Source organism: Strigops habroptila, chromosome 6 (assembly GCF_004027225.2).
Source record: "Strigops habroptila isolate Jane chromosome 6, bStrHab1.2.pri, whole genome shotgun sequence".
Lineage (NCBI taxonomy): Eukaryota > Metazoa > Chordata > Aves > Psittaciformes > Psittacidae > Strigops > Strigops habroptila.
In genome coordinates, this window is record NC_044282.2 from 19122671 (window position 1) to 19148257 (window position 25587).

Consider the following 25587-nt stretch of genomic DNA (forward strand, 5'->3'; position numbering starts at 1 on the left):
TGTTGACAAGAAAGATCTTTGGACTACTGAAATCAAAGGGGTTCAGCCAGTAATTTTTTGATCCTTCCCTCACTTTCTAGCTCACAATGGAACTAACAGTCCACAGTTTATTTTGCTGCGGGTAGAACAATTTATGGAGTGCACGCAATTTATTGAAAAATTTTCTGCATGCATATATTCGAGATGTCAGTGTTACCCTGATCGAATGTTTTACAAATACTGAATATGTTAAGCTGAACAGACTTCATTCAATCAGATTTGAAAAACAGCAGACCCTTTTGGTGTGATTTTTTTCTGAGCTGGATGATTTCTTATAATTTTTAATTTACATGTTAGGAAAACTAATATGGAACAAAAGTCATGTTGTTTTTAAAAAATGTCAAAATACATTTTTAAGTAATTATGTTTTGACTAGAAAAAAATTGTGAATGATTGAAAAATATAATAATCCATATGATGTAAGACAAAATACAATCCTTGTAAACCGAGGTTCAAGCCTCTGTACTTTAGGAAGTAGTAAAGACTGTTAGGACAAGAGATAAACAGGCTTTTTTAGACATTCTTTTTTTCTGTAGGCCTGAGTCAGATATCCAAGATATCCTACTTTTATAGGCACAGATATGTTAGAAAACAAAGAGTCATCATCTCCAATTCAAGACTCCAATTCGAGTCATCATCCAATTCAGTATAAGTTCTCCTCTGGCTTGCTATCTGTGTGTGTCACAGCGATGCTCTCTATTAGAAACATATTAGAATTATTAGTTCCACTCTACAAAATGGGAACAAAGATAGAAATGCTAAACTGAAACTTTCAAATCTGAGGGAGTCTGCAGTAGAAAACAAAAGATAATCCAAATTGCCATCACAGAGGGTTAGTACAGTAACCACTGGGCAATCTTTCCTCTCCAAAAGCTCTTGCCTTACAATTTCTGTAACTTCCTCTTCCCTGAATGACTCCCTACAATTTAAAGACTTCCAGCTTGTCTTTCCAAGCACAGATTTAGCAAGGAATGAAAGAGAGAAGGAAACTTCCAGGGATATAGGGCCTTCAGAGCCTCTTTCAGGCAGTGTGGTAGCATATCCGTTGCAGTTCTGCAGCTGCTGCACTTTGTCTCATCCCCTCAGTCATGTTAAGGTTGCATGCACACCCGTTTTCCAAATCCCAAGATTATCACATCTTCTTTCAGGAACTGCAGCTCTTCAGAGATCCAAATTTGTCTTTGAAAGTTCTGTGCTGAGTTTGTTTTCTCATCTCACAGTGGCTGGAGCTTTTTTCTGTGCATCTGTGAGTATGTGTGTGTCCCGATTTCAGCTGGGATGGAATTAATTTTCATTTTAGTAGCTGGTACAATGCTGTGTTTTGGCTTTAGTCTGAGAACAGTGCTGATAACACACCAATGTTTTAGTTGTTGCTAAATAGCACTTACCCCGATCAAGAACTTTTCAATCTCTCATGCTCTGCCAGTGAGGAGGGGCACAAGAAGCTGGGAGGAAGCAGAGACAGGACACCCGACCCAAACTAGCCAAAGGGGTATTCCATACCACAGCACGTCATGCTCAGTATATAAACTGTGGGAGTTGGCGGGGAGGGGCTGATCGCTGCTTTGGGTGCAAGCTGGGCATTGGTCAGTGGGTGATGAGCAATTGTGTTGTGCATCACTGTTGTTTTGGGTTTTTTTATTTTCTCTCTCTTTTTATCTCCCTTTTTATTACTAGTTTTTGTTAGTATTAGCATTAGCATTAGCATTATATTGTACTCTATTTTAATTACTAAACTGTTCTTATCTCAACCCACAGGTTTTATTTCCTTTCTGATTCTCCTCCCCATCTGAATGGGGGCAGTTTAGTGAGTGCACAGCTGTGTGGATGCCAGCTGAAGTGAAAGCACAGCAATTCTTTTTGGTGCCCAGCGTGGGGCCTGAAAGGTTTGAGATAACAACAGATTTGATTGGAATGTGCTAGATCAAATTTATAGCTGTTCTTGCTGTTTAGTTATTAACTGTCAGGCTTCTGTGCTTGTCACAGGGCTTGCTTGCCTTACTGTGTATTAGAGTCTAGTGCTCGTTAGTGGCTGATTTTGCTTTCACTGCTTGCTGTACTGATGTACAGCTCATCATCAGACTCTGCTGTGGCTGGGAACATTTTAGTAACAGCAATGGTGATGTGCCTGGGCTGGCAGATGGCTGGGGCATCTCTGTGGTTTGAGCTACTTTATCGGGCAGGCTGGAACTCCAGTGCGAATTCGAGTTGAAGGGCCTGTGGCCTGTGGATGAGCCCCTGAAACATCTATCGCCATGAATAAGCCTATGCCAGAGCAGGTACATCTGAAGCATCTGTGGCCGTGATTGTACTTGCGCCACAGCAGGTATACCTCTGAAGGGATTGTGGCCCAAGGATAAGTCCAAGCTGGAAAAGGTACACCTTGAAGCATCTGTGTCTGTGCATGAGCTGTATGCTGGAGTGTTTCAAAGTATGCACCCATGGACAAGCCCACAACAGAGCAGGTACACCCCTGGAAGGACTGCAGCCATGGGTAAGGTCATGTTGGAGCAGGTTTATTTCTGAAGGGACTGTGCCTGTGGTGAAGGCTGCACTGAAGCAGGTATATCTCTGAAGGCATTGTGGCCCATGGATTAGGCCATGCTGGAACAGGTGCACCTCAAAGTGACTGTGGCTTTGGATAAGTCTATGCCACAGCAGGCATACCCCTGGAGAGACTGGCTCATAGATAAGGCTCCACTTGGAGCAGGTACATCCCTAAAGGACTGCAGTCTGTAAGTCCAAACTTGTAAAAAAAAAGCAAAGCACTAAGAACAAGACCATGGAAAATTAAACTGCTGGTAGCAGTAAAGCAAAAGAAGAAAGTATACTAAATGAGGATAGTTACTAGGATACATTTGCAATGTTCAGGAAGTAAAACTTGAGTCCCTTTCAAACAGATCGTATGTGTTATTAAAATAATATTTACCTATTCCTTTCAAGAGATACCTAACAGATACCTAATGGGACATTTTGTTGTGAAGCTGAAAGTCCAGACAAGAAGCTTTCCTGAAGATCTGCTCTATTTACTGGGAAAAAATTCTGGTGCTATATTTACATGTTTATGATCTTTTTTCTACTTCTTGGTGCTCTGGTCTTCCTTCTGCTGCTTCTGGTAGAAAAAGAAATTCTTGTTCTTGCTATAAATGCATTGCACTGTATTTCAAAGGACAAACCAACATTAGGCTGGCATGCTATATTAGTAAGGGCAAGGTTAAGTATATTTAAAGAGATACTGTCTATTAGCCTGAAGTGAATTACCATGGAGATGATGGATTTCTGCCCAGAGATAAAAAGCAGCTAAGATACCTCTTCAGCTACACTGATTAATTATGTGTAAGTCTTACTCCTAATTGTGTGGGTTTGTTAATTTGGTAAAATTGGGAAGCTATAGGCAATTTATTCTTTTTGTAGTAAACAAATAAGTAAAAATATTTAATCCTGAGTCTACTAGGTGAACAGTCTCTTAGAAGACAGAAAAGCTGTGACCAAACCAGAGCTATGGATTCTGGCTATTACCTAGCATGAGTGTATTCCACATAGCATTACAAGATTTGATCAGTTGCTTTCAATCAGAAATAATGCAGAAAGACCACTGATTACATTTTCAAAATTATTTATCAGTTCTTGAGGAAAGCTTTTATGAGGTTTTGAGCCCATATTAGCTCTCTTGAACGTCTGAGGTGTCTACGGCACTGATCTCCACGTCAGTTACATTTCAGTTTGTTGGCTTATGATTTAATTTGATGCCTTCTGGTTTTTTTGGTGGTTTTTTTTTTTTTTTTATGACCATCAGTTCTCCTATTCTGTGCTAATCCATAATTTATATTGCATTTGCATTGTCAGCAAAGGTATAGAATTTATTCCATGAGCTGATTGTAAAGGGGTTGTTGAGTTTCAGTTATCAAACAACACAGTTATTCAGATGATAGCTTTAAAGTTCTAATACAAATAATGTGAGAAGCTTGACTTCCAGTTTTGATCAAACTTGAGCTTGCAAGGTAATCTTGGGGATCAGATCCTGACCTTGAACTCAAACTGGTTTTTAAGGAAGAGATTTGTCTATGTACATCAGGGAAATTACTTCAGAATTTGTCTGCTTTGAAAGTGTGAATGTTTGGATATTTACAGCTATTCCTTTTGCCAGTAGAGCAGGCAGTTTGGTAGAATACATTCAAAAATGACAATACAATACAATGAACATAAGGAAGACAACATCTGCATGCTTTCATGTCTCCACGTGTACCTATCACCACAATAATTCTCTTCATTAGTATCTCACTACTTTTTTTTTTCCCTTGCTCCCTTACACAACATATGGGAAAGGGTTGCATCTATTCTTGATTGCATAATCATTATAATTAGTCCCTCACCTCATCAACCGAGGTTGTACATATAATCTCCAATTTACTAAGCACAAAATGGCTATCTCAGAATTGTTCTTTATTCAAACAGTATTTTGTCACTATCATCTTTCATTCTGAAGTTATCACTTGTTTGTTGCAAGTGAACCTGAGCTGTTCCAAGGGCTGGTGTTCAGGAACAAGTAGTATTTGCTCTGAAGAGCTGTGCTATACTATAGCACAGTGTATTACTAAGTAATCCCAGGAGGTAGGATAGATAGTTTGGTTAGTGAAGCCTCTATATCTATCTTATACATTGTTTCAGCGTGGTACGTCAGACAAAATTTATCCTGTCCCTATGGATCAATAGTCTTCTCCAGGTATTTGATTTAAAGCTGTTCAGAGGTCTAAATAAGTCTTACTCAGATGGGCACACATTTGTCCATCTTGAAGGAGACATTCTAGACAAGGTATCTTTTTTGCTCTCTCTGAAACCATCCTGCAAACCAACATAATTTGCAGGAAGCAGAATGGTTGAGGAATTTTCTTCAAAATGATTCTATTGAACCAAACACCAGATGTAAATACAGCCACAAGCTTCCAGGATATTCTATAAATAATATTCTACACCATACTGCTATACCAGCATTATCTGCATTATTATGCACTTTTAATCTTAATTATAAAAGTATTAATCTTCTCAACTGTAAATTGTGCAATCAGATAGCCACACCTCTGAAACACTGCATGTGTTCAAGACCTTCCAGGAACTGAGACAGACATAGACTTTATTTTATTTAGAAATATTGAAGGAAATTGGTAGAAACTGGCTCTATTACAGTATAGTCCTCTAAGGCTACAAAGTTTTTTAATCCTTCCTTTCTGCTAACAGTCATCTTTGCCTTCATCATCACATTGTATACAAGGTGAACTTTGACTCTTGAACAGCTGGGTGAAAACACTGTTTCCATGGGGAAAAAAAAAAAAACCTAGGAAAAAAAACATTAATTAGGCAGCATTTTTGTTGAGTCAGGAACAAAGAAATATGCAGTATTCTGTCCACATCATACCACAAACAAATAACATATGTTCACAAGAAATAATGGTGTGAGCCATTAGTCACAAAATGGTTCACACATGGGATACATTAACATTCGAAGCTGAGATGGATTATAAAATAAGCTAATTAGTAACATCACCTAAAGTGGCGAAAGAAAGTTCAGGAAGGTTCCAAATAAATGGAGAAGCTGAACAAGAGGAAGCCTTATAAAAAATCAGAAGAGAGCATCATGATGTAAAAGCTACACTAAAAAGTGTAATTTCTACTTTTCTCACTAGAGGGAGTTAAGCCTTAATACTCCTTACTAGAGTGCTCTGCAAATGCAGTGGCCGGAGGCGATATGTCAAAGAAAAGTTTATCTTATTTGGGTATGCGTTTTGCCACGTTTTCAGGTCTCCTTATGCATCGGCTAATACTCTGTACATATGGCAAAAAGGCAAAAACAATTGTTTTGTAATGAAGTTGAGCAACAAGCAAAGAGAGTACATTTGTTGAGCACTGAATTACTCTGTCATTTGGACTAAAAGTAAATGAAGCTTTATGCAATAACAGCCTCCTTCCCATTATAGACTCCATTTCATTATGATGTAGATGCATTATCAACCATGAAGTCACTGTCAGCTATGACTTGCTTACTGGTTAATGGCAGAACGTGTGATTCCACTTCCTTTAAAAGCACTCATCTACAAATATCAATAACAAACACCTATACTAAAAGAAGTCACTCGCACTGGAATTATCTGCATTTTCCTACTAGCATTCTGCCGGGGAGACAGAAAATAAAAGAATCCTTTCAAATAATTAAATGTCAGCAATTAATTATGAGGAAGGCATGGTAATATACTTCCAGAGTGCAAATACATTGCATATCTTGTTGATTTTGCCTTTTTTTTTTTAATTTTTATGCTTTTACTTAAGCCTGAATTCTCATATAATTTTAACTGAATCAGTGGAAGATAATTAAGTGCCTTATAAAACCTGGGCTTACTTCTTTTTTTTGAAGAAAAAGGCCCAATACTTAGGTGCAGAACAGAATTGTATTTACTACCATTTATCACCTTTTGGCCCTTCCTGTAAGAAACTTGTAAGGGTGCCACCATGAATTCTCATACCATGCAAGATGTATCTCTTCAAATCATGCAAGATCACTCTCTTCAAACACACTTTTCTTAACAATGATTTTCATTGACCTTCATATCTAATCTCCAGCAAGATAGAAGAACAGCATTAATTTATTTTGTCCACATATTTGTATAAGTAATTGCTCTAAAGCTTCATACACCTGACATGGCAGATTCCTACAGTGATACAACTAGCCTTTATGTCTGCATCTTGTGAGTAAATTTCTTCTTTACAACCTCTCAGGTGGCAAGGCTAATCCACCCAGCTGGGAAAACCATTCAATAGTATCTTTACCTGGAAAATGTGAGGAAAAAAAAGAACTTGTGGCAAAGAGACTTCTGTTAATAGCCTAGGTACATCAATTAATAAATGTGCAGATTGCACTGAAGTTCATTTCAGAGGAATCCTGATGTCGAGTAGTATACATACAGAGCAGCTGGAGGTTAGGGCATGACAAAGAGATGACCTCTGAGTTGCTACAAGATCTTGGTTGATTTGGCAATCTGATAACTGAAGAGTCCACAGAAGAAAGCCTAAAGCCAAACCATAGTCAGATATAGTTATAAGGTAAATCACATTACTTTTTGCTCTCTCTGAAGAGAGAGCAAACCCAAATGTTTCTTTACTATGACTAATACTCTGGATGTAGTGGCTTCTGAAGGTAGAAATAGTTCTAATGCAGTAACTTAGCTGACGTGATAAGAGTATGGTAAAAACTAAGCTAAGATCAAACAGACAAGCATTAAAAAGAGCTCCCCCCAAATAGGAACAGAAGCATGAACAGTATGGCAGCAATGTAGGGTGACCCTTCTAGTCAAGCTGTATCTTCAGATTCAACCTTCTGTTTCAAAATTACAGAGTTATTTCTTAGGTTTGCATTTTAATATAATAAACTCTTCTTCCTTATGCCCTGAAATATTACAGAAATTTCAGTGAGATGATGACTGTTTTCCCAAATGAGCAGTGATCCAAAACAAAATGCACTGGTCAATATAAAAGTGACACCAATGTACTGTCAGAAATCCTTAAGGCAATTTTTTCATGAGGAATAAATTTCTTGGCAATCTCAGACCAGACAGAGACCTTTAAATGAACTTTTCACAGGTTCCCAAACAGATTATAGCCTCTTTCAATCATTATGGGACAACACTGAAGCTTAACTACTATCCAGATTAAATTTCAATGTGAAGTTTGGATCACTTTCTAAAACAGAGCAATTTTCATTGTCAGAACTTTTTTTAACTTTTAAGTACTTTATAAAGACAGTCATCTCTTTCTTCTGGTATAAAATAACCTTCCTTTCAGTGAGGTAAGTTAGTGTAAAAAGAAAAAAAAAAAGGATTAACGATCTCTCCTCAAAGTCTCCAAATCCCCTTTTTCATGCAGAGCAAAGACTGAGGTCCAAACAGGCTGTTTTAAAATGTTCTGTGAAGGAAAATGCAGAATATACTAACACAAATTTTGCAATTACTAGAGGTCCAGTTTTCCCAGTAATCAACCTAAAAATGTACAGAATATCTGACATTTTACAGCCAGATTTAAAAAATTTGGTCAGATGTCCACAGGTATTATTGGTGTCTATGAGTTTGTGAAAAGTGCAGTCAGTTTTTTCTACACCATTCAGTGCCTGATTACCTTGAAAAACTTGGTCTGTTGTTTCCTCACTGTCCTGGGTTCAGCAGTAGCAGTCATTTTTCGACTTCTTAGTAGCTGGTACAGTGCTGGGTTTTCAACTTTGGTCTGGGAACAATGCTGATAACACCAATGTTTTTAGTTGTTGCTAAGTAATGTTTACTCCAATCAAGGACTTTCTCAGTCTCATGCTCTGCCAGGGAGAAGGGGTAGTTGAGAGGAAGCAGAGACAGGACACCTGACCCAAACTAGCCAAAGGGGTATTCCATACCACAGCACAACATGCCCAGTATATAAACTGGGGGGAGTTACCCGGAAGTCCCAGATCACTGCTTGGGTTGGGCTGGGTATCGGTCGGCGGGTGGTGAGCAATTGTATTATCTCCCTTTATTATTTTCCTTATCATTACTATTATTGGTAGTGGTAGTAGTGGTTTTGTATGGTACCTTAGTTACTGGACTGTTCTTATCTCAACCCGTGGGAGTTACATTCTTTCGATTCTCCTCCCCATCCCTCTGGGAGCAGGAGGAGGAAGAAAGGGGAGAGTGAGCGAGCGGCTGCGTGGTTCTGAGTTACCGACTGGGCTTAAACCATGACACTCACTATTTTTAATGTGGATGCCCCTCCTGTGTTTGTTTTAATCCTTCCACTGCTACATGAACAAAAAGAAAAAAAAATAAAATTACTAATGCAGCAGCACTTTTTCCAGTAACTCCTATGAATTTCCAAGAATTGCATGCTTATAGATCTAGATAATTAGGCACTCAGAGACAATGCTAAAGCAAATTACAGTGTGCAAAGAAACAAACATGTGAACTGAAACACATTTGCCTCTGTTTGACTATTTGTCTTGTTTTGCTTTTCTCCTTTTTCTACCCCTCTGACAAGCTGCTCTTTTTCACCTCATTTTTCATGCTTGACTGGAAGTGCCTACTCCATGTTGCTACCATAGTAGCCACACTTCTGTTATTACTTGCGAAACACAAGCTCTTTTTACTGCCTTGTGTGTTTGGTCATAGCTTAACTTTTACCAGTCTAGTATCACTTCATCTAAGCTGCTACGTTAGAACTGTCTCCACCTTCAGAAGCTGCTATATCCAGAGTCTTAGTCAAAGCACAGAGTATTTCGGTTTTTCCACTTAACGCTTTGTGACTTGTACCTATTTTTTAGCAGTAAAAATATCTCTACTCAGTAAAAAAACTATAAAGGTTTAGTTGGGTTTCTGAGTGTTCTCAGCCTCCTTCTGTCTAGTGAGCTTTGCAGAGGAGTTCTTGAATCTTTCTTTTTTTCTGTATCACTGCTTCTTCCAAATGAAAGGATAGATAGGTGAGAAAATTCTTTTTAGAGAATCATTCATGACAACTTCAAGAGTTCTCCCATTTAAGATAAGGGAGTCAGCAAAAAAAAAAAAAGTTTTATCCATTTACACTTACATTTTCTTCTATCAACAGTGCAGTTTCAGTAAATTAATTTGATACTGCATATACTGTTAGCATGTAAGTAGCTTTTCTCGGACTGCCATACAATCAGAGAAATCCTTCCTGCCTGAAAATATCTGGCTTATGACGCGAAAACTCACAATTAACATTTGTAAAATAAATGTTTCAAAATGGTATGTCCTGCAGATGCTCATGAATGAAGAGGCTCTTGAAAAAATGATGTATACTATCTTTCTTCTGGTGAGTTTTATGATTATATTGCACTCACAGTTCAAGATACAGTTGTGGAAAACTGCAATCAAAAACTGCCATTGAACTGGGTTTACTTGGCAAGGTTTTGGTAGTGGAGAGGGCCAAAGCAGTGGCTTTTATGAGAAGACACCAGGAGCTGCTACCATGTCATATGCAGTTTAAGCTGGCTCCAAGATTGCTGGCCAAAGCTGAGCCTATCAGCAACACTGGCAGAACCTCAGTGATAATCATAGAAACGTAGAGTCATAAAATGGATTAAGATAGAAAGAACCTTTAAAAATCATCAGGTACAATCTGCTGCCATGAGGAGGGATATCTTTCACTAGATTAGGTTGCTAAAAGGCCCATTCAAACTGACTTCAAATACTTCCAGTGATGGGGCATCCCCAACTTCTCCAGGCAACCTTTACCAACATTTCACCACCCTCATTGTAAGGAATGTCTTCCTTATGTCTAGTCTTAACCTATCTTCTTTCAATTTAAAACCATTACCCCATTGTCCTGTCTCTACACGCTCTGGTAAAACGTCTCTCCATGTTTCTTATTAGACCCTTTTACATATTGAAAGACTGCAACAAGGTGTTCACAGAGCCTGCTCTTCTCCACACTGAATAACTCCAACTCTCTCAGCCTTTCTTCACAGGAGATGTGTTCCAGCGTTCTGATCCTTTCCTTTGGACCTGCTCTAATAGGTTTATGACTTTTTTGTACTGGGAACCAAAGAGCTGGACATGGTACTATAGGTGGGGTCTCACAAGCACAGAGTAGAGCAGGAGAATCACCTCCCTCAACCAGCTGGACATGATTATTTTTTATGCAGCCCAGAATATGATCAGTTTTCTGGGCTGCAAATGCACATTGCTGGCTCATATCCATTTTTTCATCCACCAGTATTCCCAAGTCCTTCTCTGCTGGGCTGCTCTTCATCCATTCATCAATTCATCATTTATATTTGCAAAAAGATAAAAAATGCTGCACAGCAGCTGTGAGAGATGAATGAGAAAATGTGAGAGAAACAGCCCTGCAGACACCATTGTCAGTGAAGGAGGAAAAGGAGGATATGCTCCATGCACCAGAGCAGAGGTTCCCGTGTGGCCTGTGCAGAAGACCATGGTGACAGAGGTTGTCACCCTGCAATCTGTGGAGGACCATACTGGAGCAGTTATTCACCTTTCAGCCCCACAGACAACCCCACAATGGAGAAGGCTGCTGCCAGGAACTGCAGCCTGTGGAAAGTCCTCCTCACTGGAGTAGGTTTTCTGGAAAGACCTGTGGCCCATGGGGACCCATGCTGGAGCAGTCTGTTCCTGAAGAACTGTACACATGGAAAGGACTCATGCTAGAGCAATTCTCGAGGAACTGCAACACGTATGAAGGACCCATATTGGAGAAGTTCATAAGGACTGTATCCCACGGGAGCAATCTTACACTGAATGAGGGGAACAGCATGAGCAGGAAGCACCAGCAGAGACGAAGACTAATGACAATCCTCATTCCCCATTTCCCCTGTGTTGCTCACTGGGGAGGTCAAAGGTTCAGAAGTGAAATAGGGCGTGGGAAGAAAAGGAGGGGTGAAGGGAAGGTGGTTTTAGTTCTTGTTTTATTTCTCACTATTGTACTTTGTTATTAAGTGACAATAAACTGTTTTTTTCCCACATGAGTCTGTTTTGGCCATGTCATTAATTGGTGAGGGATCTCCCTGTCCTTATCTCAATCCATGAGCTTTTCTATCCATTTTTGCCCCTGTCCTTCTGAGGAGAGAGATAGGGCAGCTTGGTGGACAGCTGGCAGACAGATGAGGTCAATCCACCACAGCTATCCACACCCTTATTCTCAAAGTTATTTGAATTCACAAAGTTAACTAGAACCTGATAATTTTACCATATGGAATAACCTTTACACTTTCTTCTCTTTAAGAAGTCTACTTTCCCCTTGGATTTTGGAGGAAATTCAGGGGGTTTTATTTGCATTGACTATATAAAAATTGGCATTATTTATCTTAATATTTTTGATAATTAAAATTAGGAACACCTATTTGTTCTTTTTATTTCCAATTTGCACATTACCTACATTGGTTTAAAGTGTGTTAATTCTCAAATACCCTTACATAAAATTCTGTCACTTAAATAAATAAAAATGTGACATCTATAATTTCTGAAATGCAATTTGTGATTAGATTTAAATTTTTAAAAGTAAATTAGGTTGAGATACAGGTGATTCTTAAAGTACATGTAAATATTTTCATTTGATTATAAAAAGTAATTATGTTGACAAGCAATACATTTGAAAGTGGGGTTATGAAAAATTAATGTAATCATTGAACTGCTTGATAGCTCTTGATAATGTGATAATAAAATAAATCAAGGAGCTGTCACTTTGCAGAGTAGAAAAAGCAAGGTTTGGACAAAAGTAAATGTTCTAAGAAAATCAAATAATGTTACGGAAAAGAAAATGTTGTCATACTCAAGTATAGGCTTTAGACATTTATTTCTGATAGAAATATCATATAAAATTCCTATGACTCTGTGCCTGGAACTTTTTACCAAAATAAAATTGCTGGAAGGTGATTAACTAGAAATATCCATTGGCTTAAAGGGACCATTAATATTTCCTAAATATATGTTCTGTCATGAATCTGGACTTTCCTGAGTGATCTAAACCAGATTCTTCACTCATTCCTAGAAGTCATGTTTCCAGAGCTTAGTTTCAAAAATTTTTGGAACCTCAGACTGGACCCAATAATTGAGCATCAATCCATGAAAAAAGTAATCCTATGATATATCCTTGTAAAAAATACAGTAACAAGCCAATAGAAGAATACTCACTATAGAAATTGGTGTTCAGATTCTTTACAGAGTGTAACAGAAGAATTCAACATCTCTGAATGGTTCTATAAAAAGTATGGTAATGTAGGAGAAGGTTGGAGGGAGTCTTGGGTGACATGGTTTAGTGCGAGCTGTCCCTGCCCATGGCAGGGGGGTTGGAACTAGATGATCTTAAGGTCCTTTCCAACCCTTACTATTCTATGATTCTATTAAGTATGGCAATGCATTTAGCCAACAGCACGTGCTAAGTACACAGACTTTTATGGTAACACTGCCTTACATTGAGATTTAATGTGTGGGTCAGCGCTCAGGTAGGTTCATTCTTCCACTTTGGCAGAGGTCTTTGGCACCCAAAAAAATTTGGGTAGAATGTAATGTTTGTTCAAAACTATTATTCAAAAAACCACTGCTTGGTTATTGCTTAAGGTTGAAACAAAGGTCTGACTGATGTCTGCAATAACATATTTCTGCATGCTCAGTACTGATTAGCCACCTGAGAGCTTGTGTCTATGGTCCATTGATAGCCACAAGGAAGAGTTCAGAAAGGTTCAGCCCATGGCAGCTGGAATGCTCTCTATGATGCTTTCTTTTCAGTGGGCATTTTAGCTTTTCGGCCTCATCAGTAAAAGGTGATGATGTTATTACACTTCAAGTCATTCAGAAAACAGAAGTCCTCAGATCTGTGCTATGCCCAGGCTATAAAGCCATATCTTGCACATCCAAGAAGAATGTGTAAGCAGAGAGAGGGCTGAAGTACATACACTCTTTCTGTTCAAACACACATACTAGACGGAGAAGTCAGGGGGAGAAGGAAAAGAGAAAAAAGACCTAGTAGCTGAGCAGTTAGGGCACTAGTGTTCTGCTCTCTTCACCCATGATTGAGTACTTTTAATCCAATTATGTAAGTTAAAACAAAAAACAGTGAGAGTAAAAGGACTGAAACACAATACTTGCTTCTGCCAGCAACCCCTGAGTGCTAAACAAGAATTATCCTGTTCAGGTTTTATCCACTTTCTGAAGCAGTTCCTTTCCTATTAGCCTTACAAAGCAAAATTAGAAAGGGTGGCTATATTTAGGAAAGCAATTACGAGCTTTGATTAAGAACAATCTCTTCAGTTCTGGAGCCTAGGATAATTATATAGTTTCTCTTTAACATCAAGCACCCCAGACCACAGATGAAAAGCACCAAGTTTGCTTACAATTATCCATGCCCACACTGAGTATGACTGGGACATTCAGCAAGCAGTCCAAGGTCTAGGGCCAGTCCGCAAACCTATATTCCCTGCCCCTTGGATATGCTGATTGATTTGGGATGAGAAACTGAGGGGAAAAGAAAGGTAAAGGAGGAGCTAAAAAAGCTATACTGTTTTTTGTAGGCCTCACTGGATCAAAGGCGGTGCAGTACAAACAATATGAAATGGCCTGACAAACGTGACTATGTTTCCCAAATTCCTAACTGTTTACCCTTGTTCTTACACAAAATGTCATTGCCCAAAAAAGAATGCTTTTTCTAGTAGTGGGCCAAAACTTTTCATGGAGGTCAATATTTGAAGACAGCAGAGAAGAATGGCATCAAGTGGCCAGAGTTTCAGAACCTTTGTTAATAGTGGAAAACTGGTTATGGTTATGCAATCAGAGCACTCAGTCCAAGTGTTGTTAGAGAGAAAGTTAAATATTCTTTTCCTTGTAAATTGAAAACATCCTAATCATATGGCATGTATTTTAAATATGTATGTGGTTATGCACTTTGAAGGCAAATCTAAATCTTTAAGCAAGTATGGCTGGTTTAAATATTGTATTTCTTAGTGTATGTACTATTTAATTGACTAGTGACAGTGAGTGACTAATCAGGTGGCATCTTGCACACAAACCAATGTGTAATGTTACCTCTGGCTGAACTATACTGATCAGAATTTGATTACTGAATACTTTTTTTGGCTGAATAATTGCCAAATGCAAGGATATGTACGCATTCTAGAGAACTGTGGATAAGTGGTCTGTAAAATTAAAGAAAATAAAGAAGAAACAATGAGCAGAGTGAAGCTTGTTAGACATGGATGACAGAGAGAAGAAACTAAATAATTTGATGAAAATTTAATTAGGTTATAGATACTGAAAGAGCAAACTTTGGTCTTTCAAAAGCTAAACGGCAAAGATACTACAATTCAACCTATGCAGTCAAATAATGACAAATCTTTGTAAAGAGAAATACAGCAAAACCATGTGCAATTTAGGATAAGAAACAGAGAACAAATAAATGCTACATTAGTCATGGAATAATCTCCCCAGGGAAGTGGTGAATTCCTGAACACCGGACGCTTTGAAGATTCAGCTTGACAGATTGCTGGGACATCTAGTCTAGGTCATGCTTTGACAAGAAAAGTTGGATCAGATGTTCCTTGAGGTCTCTTCCAACCTGGTATTCTATGATTCTGTGATTTTATGATTATGAATGTTATGAGTATAGTATTTCTAAGAAGAGTTTATTGGCTCTATTTAAGATGTGACTGAACACTGGTTGTGATTTTGATATCTCAGGAAAATGTAGTAAATACAAATGTAGTAGTTCAGGAAAAAAAAAGTAAAATTTAATGTTCATTTAACTAAGGCAAGTAAAATATAGGAAACAAAAACTACTTTTAGAAATAAATATATAAATCAGTCTGACACATAATCGAAGGATGCAGTAGGAATCAATATAATGAAAAGCATATTATTAAGGCAGTTCAACAACCATAACAGAATTCTATGAAGTGATATTCTTGTCACTTATATGGACTTACAAATTACAAATGCCCTGTTCTGTTACAAGACACAGGAATACTACTTTTTTACTACTTACTTTTCATTTCTACTGCTTGCTTTTCAAAGTCAGGCTAACATTGTTTTTGTTGTTCTTTTTGTTGCATTTTTAATGAAAATCAAATTAAGAAAAAAGATGCAGGATTAAAAAATACAGTCTTGAAATACTGCATCAAAATTATATACATTTGGGAGCTGGAGCTGACCAAATTAAACTAATTCTCGGATAGCATAATACATTCATATTTCCCCTTTCATGTGAAGTGATTGAGTGTCTTCCATGCTGCCTACTTGGGATCTTAGTTTACATTTGGTGTCCATGCAGAATCAGATTTTTAATTAAGATGTGCCTAGGGTAGCCCTATCATAAATTCATTAGCATGTTGATAATAATATTTAGCAGTTTTCCTTCCTGAGAGTTCAAAACAGTTAAGAGGATAATCATTACTAGTATTATTTTAAATGTGGGTTTAATTTCAGCATGAAATGTTGAAGTGATACACTGAAAATCAGAGTCAGCAGTAGAGCTGTAGATGAAATCTAGGTACACTAAGCCTTAATTAAACCAGAAATACTAGTTCAGATTCCTTCCCAGGGCACACTATACCATTTTATTACAGGGTTGCACTCTTTGTGTACAAGTTAGTTTGTCTTTGAAAGCAGAAGTGACTTTTTACTGGACTAATTAGAGAGGAAGCTAATATCTGTATCCAATAATTCTGTTCCAATGGAAGAAGTGACACTGACCCAAACACTAAAGCTAAACACAGATACATTTCTGTAGTTGTGGCTGCTGATTTATTTGCTCCTTTTGTATGTTGCATATAAAATTATGATACAGGAAGATATAGCCATGCCATTCCATAAACGTTGCCTTGTACCTACGGAAAAGGATTCCTTGTACCTAAGAAATTTAAATTCTATTTCCAGCTGTATTTCCAGCCACAAATGATCTGTGTGATTTAGAACTACCTTTCAGCCTCACTGAGATGCAGTTGTCCTGTAAGTAAAAATTTCTCAATATCTTTCAGACAGAAATAGAATTGCTAAAAATGTTTTAGATCAATGATTTAAAGGCTCAATGATACTTTGTCAAAAGCAGTACTTGTTTCACTTAAACAGAAATGTTGCATCAATGCTATGCTACCTGCCTACACGTTTTTTGTATTGTATAGAGATCTTGCACCTGCCTTTCATTGTTTTGGCCTAGTTAATAAAAACAGATGTTATTAATATAGTTCTGTCAAGCGTTATTAGAAAACATTTTTATTATGTGATTAACAAACTTAAAACTGTACATATGCATTAGTATTTATCGTACATTTGTACAATAACATGATTGTTGCTAATGTACCATGAATGTCTGAATATCATTAATGGAATGATAGCAAAGGTTTCAGTCTCTTTATGAACCGTAATTAAGTCACTTGCCTATTTTACATAATCATGAATTTTTCTTCATGTTAGCTAAAAAAAAAAAGGGAATCTTTCTTTTTAATGCACACAGCTATGACTATAATTATAGTTAATAATTACAGTCATATACAGGCTACACATACATGACTCTTTTGCTTGTCTCACAAAGTTCAGAGACATAATTTATAACCTAACCAAATTTAACATCATATCAAACATTACCTCACATAAAAATAAAAAAAGAGATTGAGCAATGAAAAAGAACAGCACTGTCATGCAGAAATACAACAATGAAAAAAAACAATACAGAAAGATAAAACATCATCTCATTAGGCAGCCTCTAATCCCTGAAAATTTGGAAGGCATTTTCTCCATCAAAAATTTATCTGAAAATTTGCACTATATACCTTCTTTCTGTACAGCGGATTTACCATTGGTATAATTTAGTACAGCAGTTCTTAGCTGTAAATAAAAAAAATAACAAAGTTTTATTATTCCTTTGCTAAATCAGTATATGTGCTAATGACTATGCTAATTCTGATTTTTTCAGGCTACACTGTTGTAGTTTAAAATTGATTTTTAAGATGCTTTTGAATGAAAGCAAGAAAAGACTTAGAAAACTGTCTTCAAAGGAGCATTATGTATTCAGTCACAAATATTAGAATCATAGAATCACAGAATCATAGAATAGTAAGGGTTGGAAAGGACCTTAAGATCTACTTCCAACCCCCCTGCCATGGGCAGGGACACCTTGCCCTAAACCACGTGGTCCAAGGCTCTGTCCAACCTAGCCTTGAACACCGCCAGGGATGGAGCATCCACAACCTCCCTGGGCAACCCATTCCAGTGCTTCACCACCCTCACTGTAAAGAACTTCTTCCTTATATCTAATCTAAACTTCCCCTGTTTAAGTTTGAACCCATTACCCCTTGTCCTACCACTACAGTCCCTAAGGAAGAGTCCCTCCCCAGCATCCTTATAGACCCCCTTCAGATACTGGAAGGCTGCTATGAGGTCTCCACGCAGCCTTCTCTTCTCCAGGCTGAACAGCCCCAACTCTCTCAGCCTGTCTTCATACAGGAGGTGCTCCAGCCCTATTATCATCCTCGTGGCCCTCCTCTGGACTCGCTCCAACAGCTCCATGTCCTTTTTATGTTGAGGACACCAGAACTGTGCACAGTACTCCAAGTGAGGTCTCACAAGAGCAGAGTAGAGGGGCAGGATCACCTCCTTTGACCTGCTGGTCACGCTTCTTTTGACGCAGCCCAGGATACGCTTGGCTTTCTGGGCTGCAAGCGCACACTGCCGGCTCATGTTAAGCTTCTCGTCAACCAACACCCCCAAGTCCTTTTCTGCAGGGCTACTCTGAATCTCTTCTCTGCCCAGCCTGTAGCAGTGCCTGGGATTGCCCCGACCCAGGTGTAGGACCTTACACTTGGCTTGGTTAAACTTCATAAGGTTGGCATCGGCCCACCTCACAAGTGTGTCAAGGTCCCTCTGGATGGCATCCCTTCCCTCCAGCGTATCAACCGAACCACACAGCTTGGTGTCGTCGGCAAACTTGCTGAGAGCACACTCCATCCCACTGTCCATGTCACCGACAAAGATGTTGAACAGGACCGGTCCCAACACCGATCCCTGAGGGACACCACTCGTTACAGGTTTCCAACTGGACATCGAGCCATTTACCACAACTCTTTGCATGCGGCCATCGAGCCAGTTCTTTATCCACCGAGTGGTCCATCTATCAAATTGATGTCTCTCCAATTTAGAGACAAGGATGTCATGTGGGACAGTGTCGAACGCTTTGCACAAGTCCAGGTAGATGACATTAAGTGCTCTGCCCCGTCCATCAGTTCCATGGCTCCATCATAGAAGGCCACCAAATTGGTCAGGCAGGATTTCCCCTTAGCGAAGCCATGTTGGCTGTCACCAACCACCTCGTTGTTTTTCATGTGCCTTAGCATGTTTTCCAGGAGAAACTGTTCCAAGATTTTGCCAGGCACAGAGGTGAGGCTGACTGGTCTGTAGTTCCCTGGGTCTTCCATATTTCCCTTATTGAAAATGGGGGTTATATTACCCTTCCAGTCATCGGGAACTTCACCTGACTGCCAGAATTTTTCAAATATGATGGACAGTGGTTTAGCAACTTCATTTGCCAGCTCCTTCGGGACCCGTGGATGGATTTCATCATGTCCCATGGACTTGTGCACGTTCAGGTTCTTAAGATGGTCTCGAACCTGATCCTCTCCTACAGTGGGCCTAAGGTCTTCATTTTCACAGTCCCTGCATTTGCTTTCCAAGACTTGGGTTGTGTGGTCAGAGCATTTGCTGGTGAAGATGGAGGCAAAGAAGTCATTAAGAACCTCAGCCTTCTCCAAATCCATGGTAGCCAGTTCTCCTGATAGCTTCCGGAGAGGGCCCACATTGTCCCTCGTCTGTCTTTTATTTGCTACGTATCTATAGAATCCTTTCCTGTTATCTTTTACATCCCTTGCCAAACTTAATTCTAGCTGGGCCTTAGCTTTCCTAACCTGGTCCCTAGCTTCTTGAGCAATGCTCCTATATTCTTCCCAGGCCGCCTGTCCTCGCTTCCACCTTCTATATGCTTCTTGTTTCCCTCTAAGTTTCCTCAGCAGCTCCTTGTCCATCCATGGAGGTCTCCTGGCCTTCCTGCTGCACTTTCTTCTAGTCGGGAGGTAACACTCTTGAGCACGTAGCAGGTGATCCCTGAATACCGACCAGCAGTCTTGGGCCCCCCTGCCCTCTAGGACTGTATCCCATGAAACCTTACTAAGGAGGCTCCTGAAGAGGCCAAAGTCTGCTTTCTTGAAGTCCAGGGCAGTGAGCTTGCTGCATGCTCTTCTCACTGTCCTGAGGATCTCAAACTCAACCATCTCGTGATCACTAGAGCCAAGGCTGCCCTGGAGCATCACATTTCCAACCAGTCCCTCCCTGTTGGTGAGCACAAGGTCAAGCATGGCACCTCTCCTTGTCGGCTCCTCTATTGCTTGAAAGAGGAAGTTGTCTTCCACACAATCGACGATTGCTTGTGCCGGGCCGTACCGTTCCTCCAACAGATGTCAGGATGGTTGAAGTCCCCCATGAGGACAAGGGCCTGCGAGCGTGAGGCTGCTGCTATCTGTCTATAGAGCGCTTCATCCACAGAGTCCTCTTGATCAGGCGGCCTGTAACAGATCCCCACCGTAATGTCCCCTGTTGCTGTTTTCCCTTTGATCCTGACCCACAAACACTCTGTTACCTCATCACCCGTCCCCAGACAGAGTTCCATACTCTCTAGCCTATCACTGACATAGATAGCAACGCCCCCTCCCCGTCTGCCTGGCCTGTCTTTTCTAAACAGCCTGTAACATTCCATTCTGACACTCCAGTCATAGGAGCCATCCCACCATGTTTCTGTGATACCAATGACATCATATCCCCATAGCCTTGCACACATCTCTAATTCCTCTTGCTTGTTCCCCATACTACGGGCGTTTGTATAGAGGCACCTTAGCCGAGCTCCAAATGCAGCTGACTCAATGGCTGGGGCAGCTGGAACATCTCTACATCGCTCCAAGCACTTATTACAGGTGCTGGCAACTGACCAGGAGTGTTGGGATGGAGCAGTGCTCCCCTCCCCCAACACATCTAGTTTAAAGCTTTCCTGACCAGCCTGGCAAGCCTCCTACCAAAACAGCTCTTCCCCTTCTTTGTCAGACCAGCTCCACCAGTCTCCGGTAGATCCGGCCTCCCAAATGGAGCCCCATGCTCTAAATAGCCAAACCCCTGACTATGGCACCAGCATTCTAACCATTTATTAAGCTGCCAAACACGCCGATCCTTTCTAAGGTCCTCCCCTTTGCCCTGGAGAATCGATGAAAAAACTATCTGAGCTTCAGAGCCCCATATCACCTCTCCCAGGGCTCTGTAGTCCTTCTGAATGTTTCCAGGCTACTGCTATCTATATCTCTAGCGCCTACATGGACCATTAGCAGGGGGTAACAGTCAGCAGGACTTACTAGAGCAGGCAGCCTCTCAGCAACATCCCTGATCCGAACCCCTGGCAGGCAACACACCTCCCTCGAGACTGGATCGGGCTGGCAGATGAGTGCCTCTGTGCCTTTCAAAGTAGAGTCCCCTACTACTATGACCCTCCGCTTTTTCCTGGAGGCACCAGTAGTGATCCTCTTTACTGGTGCATCAGCAGGATGCTCATTAGGTGTGGTGGGTGCTTCCTCATTAGCCCCCTGCAGAACTGTGAAGTGGTTCTGGGTGGGGACATCAGATTTAGGAGGAAGTCCCTTGTCGTTCATTGTCCTCTTCCTCCTTTTTTTTGTTCGTTTTTCTCGTAACTAATTCCCAGCTTCCTGGGTTGCTGCCCTCCTTCTTTCCTATATGAGCAATGCTGGACGTTTGCAGCCCCTGCACAGTTTGGGCCTGGAGCAAGCAGCCCAGCTTCCTCTCAGCTTCCTCGGCATCTTTTAGCTCTCCAACAGCCTCCCGCAGCTCAGCCACCTGCTGCAGGAGGACCTCCACCAGGGCGCACCGAGTGCAGCCCTGTCCATTGTGCACCGTCGCCTCAAGAGACCAGTCGAGGCACTTTCTACACTCCGAGGTCTGCGCCGCAGCCTCCCCTCTCATCGGCTCTGCCTGGTGCCTACGCTGGCCACCATCGGGCCAGAGCTCCCAGAGCGGGCCCTGGTCCTGAAGCGAGTGCTCACCATCCCGCGCGAACTGCCGCGCCACGCCCTGACTGCCCGCCCTGTTCGCCGCGCTCCCTGGGATGGGTTTTTCCCCACTGAAGGCTGGTGCCGTCACTCCTGGCACCGCCCCCTGTGAGTCAGCTGCTCGCGTGAGCTGAGCTGCTGGCTCCTGGGCAAGTCCTGTCGAGGACTTGAGGCTCCCTCGGTCGCTCTTGCCGCTCCGAACTGAGGCTCCGGGACGCTGTGCTTCCCCCCGCTCCGGTGTTAAAGGCGTCCTCTCTGGAGATACTCACTTCGGCAATCTATTGTTAAAGAACAGTTTAGTTTAACAAATTTTGCCCCTATATATTTACCAGTATTGAAGATGCTGAATAAACAAGTGGATATAACGTTGAAATTTTACAGCTCTAAGCCACATTTTTGACAACACTGCTAATTAGCTTAGAACTAATTATAGCTAATAAAAAGCAACATTCCAAACACTTTGTGGTTTATTTCATTTTTATAGGAAAGGTTACAAATTTAGGGTAACCATTTCTCAAGGTTACCTCTTAGGTTCTCAAGCCTAAAAAAATGTCAAACAAATATTCAAGGTTACTGGAGCTTTTTAAGGAATATAGCTCACTAGTGAGGAGGGTGCTTCTTTCTCTTCCTAGCAAACCCCACACATACTGTATTAAAAGGTTCAAAAGTATACTAGTCCTTACTTTGATGACCTAATCTTGTAAAAAACATTGTGAAAAATTCAATTCTTATCATTTATGTGCAGTTAGTATAACAACAAACAATAAAAGGTTTTATAGCTGACTAAATCTTATTAATATGTCTAACAATGTTAATACAACAACTGATAGGCAGTTTTTATTGTTTCTAACCTGAATACATAAAGAATACATCCAAACTGCAAATACATTTTGTATGTTTATAGTGGCTGTTGAAAGCACTAATGAAATCTGATCTATGTTAGGAGATGAAGAGGAGATGACTAGCTCCTTATCAGATAATTTTGTATCCTATAAATTCTAAGATAGACTTTGTTTTAATTAATGAAGTATTGCTGTCCTAGAGTTTCCTTGTAATTTTTGCAGTACCCTGAAAGGTGATAATAAGTAATGTTGGGACTCAATGGCCCCCTTTCCTTGGTTCAAATCTTCTGGCCTACCTTTAGTTTGAATAAACATTTTTCATACATCTACTTAACCTTTCCAAAAAGCCTTAAGAGGATATTTAGTCACAGAAAAGTGCAGTGTTCTATGCAAGTGTCCTCCAAACCTTTCTGTGGGAAGCTCTAACCCTTCCCTACCCTACAAGCATTTCAGTTGCCCAGAATATTTTCTTCAGTGTCAGTTTCCCCCATCAACAGCTCTGTATTCTCTTTATGAGATCACAGAAGTTTCTGCCCTTGACAGGCTAAACATTTACCGTTGTTTGATTCATCCCTGCTGGAATATTAAAAGCTGCAGACAGCAAATGGTAATATGCACAACAGGGGTTTGTTACTGATTCTGAAAACTACCTAATTTGCAAAATTAGAAAAAGTCCATAGAGTAATTGGAATCAAAGCTGGGTGGGTTGGTTGTGGGTTTGGTTGGTTGGGTTTTTTTGTTTGTTTGGGGTTATTTGTTTGTTTGGGGGTTTTGTGAGGGGTTTTGGGTTTGGGTTGTGGTGTTTTTGGTTTTTTTTTTTTGGTATTATTTTGGGATTTTTTGTTTTAAATACTATCCAGGCGGCATACAGATTTCCTGGAAAATACTAGGATTTAGCTTTTACACTAGGTCTTTGGAGTCACAGCCAACTGCATGGGGTTAAGTACTACTGAAGCAAATACCTGCTTCCCAGTAGCTCCTATGTACAGCAGAAGGCTGAATCCACTAAGCTAGAACTTAGCCTAGTTCAAAGCAAATTCAGTGCCAACTTTAAAAACAGGCTATGTATTATCTTCAGGTGTAACCAGTACAGAAATTTTCAAGGGAATTAATTTCCTGTAAGAAAATTTGAGATAGAAGAAAGAAAAAAAAAAATAGTTATTGCTTTGAAAGGGACTTTTAAATTATCCCCTTTGCAAAAATAATGTTTTTGTTCTGATATTCCACTTTATTTTCACAATAAATTCACTGTCTTTTTGTGCTGGGTTTGGCTGGGATAGATTTAGTTTTCTTCACAGTAGCTATGTTATGGGGCTATGTTTTGGATTTGTGCTGAAAACAGTGCTGATCATGCAAAGATGTTTTTGTTACTGCTGAACAGTGCTTACAGAAAGTCAAGGCCTTTTCTGCTTCTCACAACTCCCCACCAGTGAGTAGTCTGGGTGTGCACAAGAAGCTGGGAGGGGACCCAACTGGGATAGCTAACCTCAACTGACCGAAAGGATATCCCAGACCATATGGTGTCGTGCTGAGCATATAAAGCTGGGTGAAGAAAGAGGGAGGACTTCCTGTGTGATGGCATCTGTCTTCCCAAGTAGTCATGAAATGTGATGGAACCCTGTCTTCCTGGAGATGGCTGAACACCTGTCTGCCAATGGGAAGTGGTGTATTATTTCCTTGTTTTGCTTTGCTTGTGTGTGGCTTTTGCTTCACTTGATAAACTGTATTTATCTCAACCCATGAGTTTTTTCACTTTTATTCTTCTGATTCACATCCTCATCCTACCAGGGAGGAGTGAGCAAGTGGCTGTGTGGGGCTTAGGTGCCATCTGGAGTTAAACTATGACACTTTGAAATGGATGGTCAAAGGCATAAGTAGCAAATTTTACTGGCTGCAACCAAACTGGGAGCGGACTCTTGATAAAATCACTTAGTAATTCATCCTGGTTTCACATTGCAGAAAAGAAACTAGATACGGTAGATCATACAGCAAGTCTCATATCTTACAAAGAAAGCCACCAAATAATATAACAATTTTATAAGTTATTTCATTTAGAGGTGAAAAAATAAAAAGAAAAAAAGAGTTACGTCCAAACACAAGAATTAAGTTTTCACAGAACAGAACAGTATCTAAATTCAATCCTACCCTGAAAATACTGCTACTTCACAGAAAAAAAAAAAAAAAAAACCAAAAACAAAACCCAAGATGTTCTGGTTAATATTTTATTATATTAGTGACTGGCTAAATAGAAGGAAAAAAATATCCTGTCTTAATATAAATCTTTAGAAAGAAAACACAAGCAACTTCTGAACTTTATTACTTCTTTTTTGATACTTGAAACATTTATCTTCTTTAAGCTGTTTTCGATTTCTGTGAACTAGAAAATAAGACAGCTCACACAAAACCAAGAGAACATTGATGATTAAACAATTCTAAGTTGTGTCTGAGCTTGCTAATCAACTAAAAAAAACTTTTTTCAAACTTCAATTTAGAGGGAAATGATTGCTTATTATCACAGGAAGACACAATTTTTCCTTTGTTCAGAGTGTATTATATTTGGGAGCTGATCAATTTGCATATACTGTAGAAACGTGAGCATAATATGAAATAAACTCTCTTTATCTTTTGGAGGCAGTCAGTGAGACTGTACGAACTTGCTGACAGCTTGGTGAAACAGATACTTTCTCCTTACCCATACTCGGAAAGGTTGATTAGTGATTCTCTCAATTTCCCTGGCCTACAAAGCATCAGACCTCTACCTTAGATGCACAGTGTAATACATAAATAACTCCTGTCTGTCCTTAACACTTCCTAACCTGCCAAATGCCAGGGATCACTGATCACACTGGAAGTCCGCCATGAAATGGAACAAGATGTTTAAAACGAGTAATTTCTTTTTGTTACACTGACCTCTACAAATGGCCTCATATCTTCATTCAGCAGTTCAGACAAGGTAGAAAACTGTTTTGCTTTGGAGGAGAAAATAAATGATCATCTTACACCCTCTCAGCAACAGTAGAAAATTCAGCCTGGTGGCTTATGGTTAAGTCTGCAAAATAGACACAGACCCCACAATATTAGGCA

The 25587-nt window shown here is 39.9% G+C and overlaps 1 long non-coding RNA gene across 1 annotated transcript; it reads right to left on the minus strand.

Annotated features, from left to right (window-relative positions):
• Positions 1 to 2685: 2685 nt before the first annotated feature.
• Positions 2686 to 13515, minus strand: LOC115609838. The gene is made up of 3 exons (XR_003992008.1): positions 13505 to 13515; positions 10353 to 10356; positions 2686 to 2772 (listed from the first exon to the last, which is right to left on the minus strand). It is a non-coding gene; the product is annotated as an uncharacterized LOC115609838 (long non-coding RNA).
• Positions 13516 to 25587: the final 12072 nt, after the last annotated feature.